This window comes from Oryzias melastigma, linkage group LG22 (genome assembly GCF_002922805.2).
Source record: "Oryzias melastigma strain HK-1 linkage group LG22, ASM292280v2, whole genome shotgun sequence".
In the NCBI taxonomy this organism is placed as follows: domain Eukaryota; kingdom Metazoa; phylum Chordata; class Actinopteri; order Beloniformes; family Adrianichthyidae; genus Oryzias; species Oryzias melastigma.
This window is the reverse complement of record NC_050533.1, coordinates 9,808,285-9,815,132: the sequence shown is the minus strand read 5'-3', so window position 1 is coordinate 9,815,132 and position 6,848 is coordinate 9,808,285. Positions and strand designations below refer to the sequence as shown.

The 6,848-nt window shown below is 39.3% G+C and overlaps 1 long non-coding RNA gene across 1 annotated transcript in view; it reads left to right on the top strand.

Annotated features, from left to right (window-relative positions):
* Positions 1 to 6,848, top strand: part of LOC118598004 — a 72,016-nt gene that overhangs the window by 43,890 nt on the left and 21,278 nt on the right. Inside the window, exon 2 of the long non-coding RNA XR_004947039.1 lies at positions 4,978 to 5,094. This is a non-coding gene — a long non-coding RNA (uncharacterized LOC118598004). The remainder of the gene's footprint in view (positions 1 to 4,977; positions 5,095 to 6,848) is intronic.

The following is a 6,848-nucleotide window of genomic DNA, read 5'->3' as shown; positions in this document are numbered from 1 at the left end:
AACCATAACTACAAGGGGCTGTGTTCAATTTAGAAGCTAATTTTCTCTCCCTCTAATAAAAAGGGATCCACATTTAAAATAAAAAACACAATAATAATCAAATATGAGGAATTTTCAGTTCTCTTTGAAATGCAGATTAATAAAAAACTTGATGGTTTGGTCTGTAAGTGAAGTTTAACTTTTCATTCTCATGTCAAGCTGACTCCAGCAGAGTCAGTCCAGGTGCTGGACTCGGCTTTGCAGGAGATTTGGTCACTTTTTTCCCACTTCATCAGAATTTTATGCCATGCATGCTGGATGTAGAGGCAGCGGAGTAGGAGGCCTCTGCAGTTTCAGCTTTTTGAATTTAAGCAGGAGCCTACACCATGTGTTTCGGGTTTCTTTTGAAGTTAAGCTGGTTTGCTGGTGGTAGGCAGGGAAACTCTTGGCGGGCGGTGTCCTCAGGGTGAGGTGTTCATCTGGAAGTGCAGCAGATGCTTCAGGTTCCTCCCACCTTTGGCGGGGAAGGACATTGGATGAGATTACATAAATATCAGTGTCTTTTGGGATCATTTAAAGCCAGCATTTTACACTGTTGTTATTGGTGACTATCCAAACGTTGACCTATGTCTAAATTCACTAACTACTCCCCGGGTAGTGCGCAGTAGAGCACAATGCTCACCTGATTCCCGAATATAGTATACAGTGCATTTTGTTTGAACGATTTCATGTATTAACATGCATTTTTTTCATTCATCATCTTAGCTTTTATCATCAGAACACAATGGATTCATAAACAATACAATATAAAATGTTCACATTTTTTAGGTTTTTATTATGGCAAATATATGACATTATATATGGCAAGAACAAAACAAGATATAGCGAGCATTTATCCGAATTGCAATAAAATCCAGGCCTCTACATAGTCCTGCACTGCAGATTTATTTTGCGGTATGATGAAACTTGATGTAAGTGCAAACATTCAGTTGTGGTTGTGAATCTTTATGACCTTACTTTGAGCCCATAGACCATTGCTGCGTCACAAATTAAAGCTTTTCCAAACCGTGGGTTTATATCTGCTCCTTTTACAGTACAATTTAAATTAAAAAAATACTCAAACACAATAAAAATCGTATTTTTTGTATAAATATGGCACATTTCTGATGTTTTTCTATTACACTGTCACCATCAGTTCTAACGGGTTAAAAAAACACATTTTGATCTCAATACAATTGTCATTAAAAAATAATTGTATTAAATACGTGATTGGGGATTACATTAGTTATGGAAGATGTCCCTAGTGGCGACTTGGTGAACTGACCGAGTCATTTGCAAATGTGCTTCAAGCCTTGAGTACTCTCCTTCTGGTTTGTTGTGAGTAGCTTTGGTTGTTGAGAGGACATTTAAAGACCAGGTCCATTTCCCGCCATTATAACAGGCTTTTTTCCTAAAAGAAAAATGTCATAATAATTTATCTTTGAGCCTGCTGTTTCCTGGGCTCAGGTTGCTTTTACTGCTTTTAAGGAAACTCTTTCTCTAATGTTCCAGAGTCTTCTCTCTCGACTTTTTCACAGAGGAAGACATAAGTACTGAATCACTGGTAGACTTTGATTAGCTGTCTGCTATCAAATTGACCTTTTTTAGTCTCCACAGACTGATTTGATTTTTTTCTTCAAACATTTCAAATTATCTTTGACAATTCAAGTGAGAGAATTCTGCTCTTTTCCTCACTTTTTCAGTCGACGAAAGTGTTAAATTCTGTACCTGAGCCACTGTATGAGCTATATATAGTCAACATGCGTTTGTCAGACTGTGCAGGAAAGAGCTATAAAGTGCTGCAAGTCTGTAAGTTTTCCTTTCATGACCCCTTGAGCAGAGCTAAAATATGCAAATGGATGCAACTGGCACTTACTTGAAGAAAAATCATTTCCTGCAAGAGAACAGAGCCATTATATTCAAATTTAAGTCGCAGTCAAAATGAAATAAATAAAGGGAAGTGTTTAAGAGGGTTTTGGAATTATTAACTAATAGTCTGTCATTTGTGGACACAAAGAGGAGCAGAATTTCTCAATGGATGTGCAATGTTTTGAAAAGCAAGTCCTCTAAAAGCAAAAAAAAAAAAAGATGTTTCTTGAAAGCTCATACTGCAGAGCTTAACGGCTAAAAGGTTACTGACCCTATTTCTTAGTGTAATCCACCATGAAGCCTCAAAGTTGAACATGGAACAAGACACCGTATTGGGGCACTTGTGAGGGATTATATGGTGTCATCAGATAACCAGCCCACACAGACCATGAGCTGACCCACGGGAGACCGCAGCATCTCAGGCATCCACCTTCAACCCTTTCGGCCAAATCTGCAGCCTCAGATAACAGCATCGCCCCCTCAGTCTGCAGAAGTTTCAGGGAATTTCATTTTTCTTGTATGAATTTGACCAGAAAAGGTGACTATAGAGAGAAGCGGATCCTTATCCTTAAACACTCTCTCTCTGTTGTAGGTTAAAGGTCGTGTGCCCACCACTTTTTCTTTAGTGTTGTGTGCACAGTGGAACAGTAAAAAAAAAAAAACAGAAGGTGGAAGAAAGTACAGCAGAGCTCCACTTTGCAGTCCACTCGACACACTGACAGTTTTCTGTGGTTTTATTGAGACGCAGCAGTTTGTCCCCTTCAGCTGAAACAAAGGGAAACGTATCGCAACACTATATTTAGCCTGACACAAAATACTGGAGACAAAACACTCCAGATACAAACTGAAACAGCTGGTGAGGTAACAACACCGGGAGGTTTATACATCCACAAATAATTCGTAGGAATACATTTATACTGCTGTTGAGAAGCTTAAAACATCTTTAGTCCTGCTAAAAAGAACCAGTGTGTTTTTGTGGCATTTTTCTGATGACAAATAAATAAAGAAAATTGCATTTCTGAGTATTTCTTTAAACAAATTGTTGTGAATCAGGAGGAGACAAAATAGTTTGAATAAGAGCTTTTTTGTGAAGCACAAGCTCTCTGCTTTGAGTTTTTAGCAACTGAGGGGAAAGGAGGCGGGGTTGCTCCACGACAATGGCCCCACCCACAACTCGGTGATGAATTTCTAATAAACATAATGAACTTCCTTTTTCTTTTGTTGTTGTTTCTGTTGTCATTTGATATTATTTGTTGTTGTATAATCAGAAAGCTAATAAAACAGTTACCAAAAAAAATATTTCTAATGAACTACTGCCACTCTGCAAAAACTATATCCACAAAAAAGGCACAAGTTTTTTATTTTTTTTTATTTTTTAATTTTTTTTTCATTTTGGATAAAAATGGCAAAATCATAATAAAAAAAAACAGTGGGAGTGCTTTCACAATAGAAAAATATATGGTTAGAGTTTGAATTTACATGCAGCCCAGCGTTCTGGTTCTTGGATGTTCAGTTTCAAAATGTGCTAAAAGCACAATCATTTGCATGAAAAGACTGAGGTCTGCTAATATTGAACAGAAGGCAACACTTCTGGATTAAAGCCAGTTAAAGAGGGAAAGTTTTGGAGCCAGGTCAGAAAGTAACTACTCTAGGCTTTATTCTGTTACCACTTCAGTGTACAAACTGAGGACAATAGAACAATCGCTCAGAATGCATGCACAGGACAAACAAGACTTTGCGTAGAGCTGGAATAAAAGCATTTGCTAATGGGGATGAGCAACAGCTGGTAATGAGCGGAATACAAAGCAAAGCTTGATGGGAGATGTAGTGAAGAGGGAACCAGAGAGGATCAGTTTTTCGGGAGATGGCTCCCTCTGGTGGTCGGCGGGGGAGACTCAGGCTTGAGCCCTGATGGGGCCCATTAAGTTCATACCATTTTTGGCCCCCCGTAGGTTGTAGGTCCACAGAAAAATGGAACGGACCAGTTAGGGCGGAGCTACTGTCGACACATGATGAAATCCATAATTTCAAGATTTTTTAAATTAAGATTTTAGCCAAAATCAAAAAACTCTGTTGTATTTTTAGGACATAGTTTCTGCAGAGCGGCAATAGTTCATTAGAAATTTGCCTCTGAGTTATGGCCGGAGTTGATGGTATTGAGTAAGCCCGCCCCTACTTCCCATTATCAATGTGTTTACACTCTCTTCCGCTAGCTCACAGCCCCTCACAATCCCAACTTAGCATAAGCGGTGCAACAAAAATGTTGAGGAATATTAGAGCTATCCAGCCGTACAGTTTTAAGCCAGATTAGGAAAGCGAGGACGTATATGGATCTATTTGTCTGTAAGAGGATGCATCGGAATGGAGCAGAGCGGAGAGCTTCTGACTTGCAGATTGTAGTTTGTATATCACAGCTACAGGTTTTTTGTCTGCTATAACGCAATTTTATTTTTTGGTCATCTGAAAAATGCTCGAAAAACATGTTAAAAACACTTTTTTTTTTATCTGAGTTGGTCTTATAGCAAATAAACATCAAGATTTTAGCATCCCTGGACATCCTCCAACCTCTCCCAGGTTTTTATGTTCATTTCTGGAAATGTCTGGGTTTTTTAAGGTCATATCCAGAGTAATAAAGAGATGCCCATGAAACTGAAGTACTGGCTTTACATGGCCACATCTGCCATCGTTCCTTTACAATCTTTTTATAGCGATTGTTAGTAGACCTATGGAACTGCGTTTCTGCTTTCAGTGTCGAGGACCTGTTTGCTTTCAAGTGCTCTTTTATTCATGGGATCAACTGAACTGACCTCCTTTTTACTGATCCCCAAAGAGACGCTTTGTTGCCGTAATGTAAATTAATCGTAGGGCAAAAATCAGATGAATGCCAAGTGATCCTTTTGAGTGAATAGAATTCAGTTTGAAAAGAAGAGCATCCTGAACCTGTTCTGAATCATAGAAATGAAAAGTGATTTCTTTTTAGGAAAAGGTCGCTTTCATTAACATGTCTCAGATTCACCTCAGGCCCTATTTACAGTTTACTTCACTTACAAACTCCTCCTCTTTGTGTTTACTCGTCTTTTTTCCTCACAGGTGAAGTCCTCACACCTTGCTGTTGGAGAAACCTCTTCGCCTTGGTGGGGGTGGAGATTTCCACTGGCACTGATGTAATTTTCTTCCGTCTAACAAGAGAAGACCCAGGGCTGAGAGGTACATCCTGCTTTCCCGAACACGAGGAGCTGCACTTATCTTCTATATTTGCATAAAATAAGTTTATTAACTTCGTTTACCTCTGATCAGAGCGGGTTAGAATCGGTCGGGACGGTAAGCGGAGCGGAAAGAAATGACATTTGTGGCGGCTGGCGAACAAATGAGCCGATTGTCGTAGTTCAAACTGAAATGTTTTGTCTTTGCTAAAACTTCACAAACTTCAGCTCATTACTTGCTCAGCACCAAACGGCAGGAAGACACAGTTAGCAGCTCGCTGTTGAAAACGGAGCATTTAGAGACTTAAGAGCCAAATATTTCCCTCTGGAGTTTGTTGTGGCAGAAAACAGAGTTAATGGAAAGCCATATAACAACCTGTTTCCTCTGACCCCGAGTGACTCAAATAAAGAGTTGTTGTATTATTTAAGCGGAGGGAAAATTGTATAGTCGCGTGTGTTAACGCTGGAATCCAGAAATTGCTTCAAATCTGTTCACGCCAACGCTGCCCTGTTGTGTTTAAATACAGTCTTAATCATTGCTGGTTCAGATGTGATAATCATTTATGGTATTGATCGCTGGGAGGAAGGAAAACAGCAAACTGCTTGTGTTTACATTCTGGATATTCATCTGCCCACACATGCTGCAAATGAATAGGTGAGTTTGTTCTGCAAAATTCCTCACATTTTTAGGCGACTTGAGTTGTGACGGGATATTGATTTCTGCCTAAAACAAAACAAGTTGTTGCACCGTCGTGGTTCTGCGGCTGATTTTCTTTGTTCGATAGATTCACATTTTCTAGTTTTCTTTCCTCCCAGACCTGCAGCAGAAAAAGCTCTTTCAGCTCCGCACTCTTGCATAAATTGTCCTACTCCAGCTTGGTGGTTATAATTAGTCGCTGTAATTGTAGGTGACTGGCAGGACTGCTGACCCCTTTAGAATAGAATAATTGCTGCTTGATTTTCACTGCAACCTTCAAGAACATCAAATTTAAAAATCCAGATTCATATAATTATAGAACATCAAGCATGTGGGCTTGAGAAAATTCAATTGCTGAAATAAATGATAAGCACTAACAATATTTTTCCTTTTTTTGACTGGCTGTCCAAAATCCTGAATGCTGGCTGCGGGAATTTGCTTTCTGCTTGCTGAGATCATTAGTGAGGCTGGTCACTGATGTTGCACGATCAGCCATTGCAGCCCGTTTTTCCTCCAATTTATCTTAAAGGTGTTTGATGGGGTTGAGGTCAGAGCTCTGCAGGGATGTCTGCTCCTTTCCCCCTGCAAACTGGGAGAGCCCTTCTCTTTTTAATGGACTTTTACTTTGTCAGTGGGTGCCTTGTCATGCTGAAACAAAGGAAAGGGCCTTTGTGTGTCTGTCACTGAGACACACGGCTTTGTCTAAAGGGTGAGTGTAAGGTTTTTGTGCATAGTTAATTGGATTTTAAATCAAGCCAGAGGAATCGCACATAACTATCAAAATGTTTAAAAGAGATTTTTGCAGTTTTTTTGTTTGTTTTTGTGCTACAGGACACACAAAACAAACATGTAAAGGAATAATCACCGTAGATTTAATGAAATCACAATGAAAGGAATTATTATCACATTAAACATGAAAGAAAAATCTGCATTAGAAGGTCACAGCAGTTTTTTGACTGTCAAGCAGGAGATCGGTTCGCCTCCTGAATTTAAATCCACTTCAAAGAGATGCTTGGTTACATTTAGTAGGAGTGAACTGAGTGGATTTGGGCATAAAAATG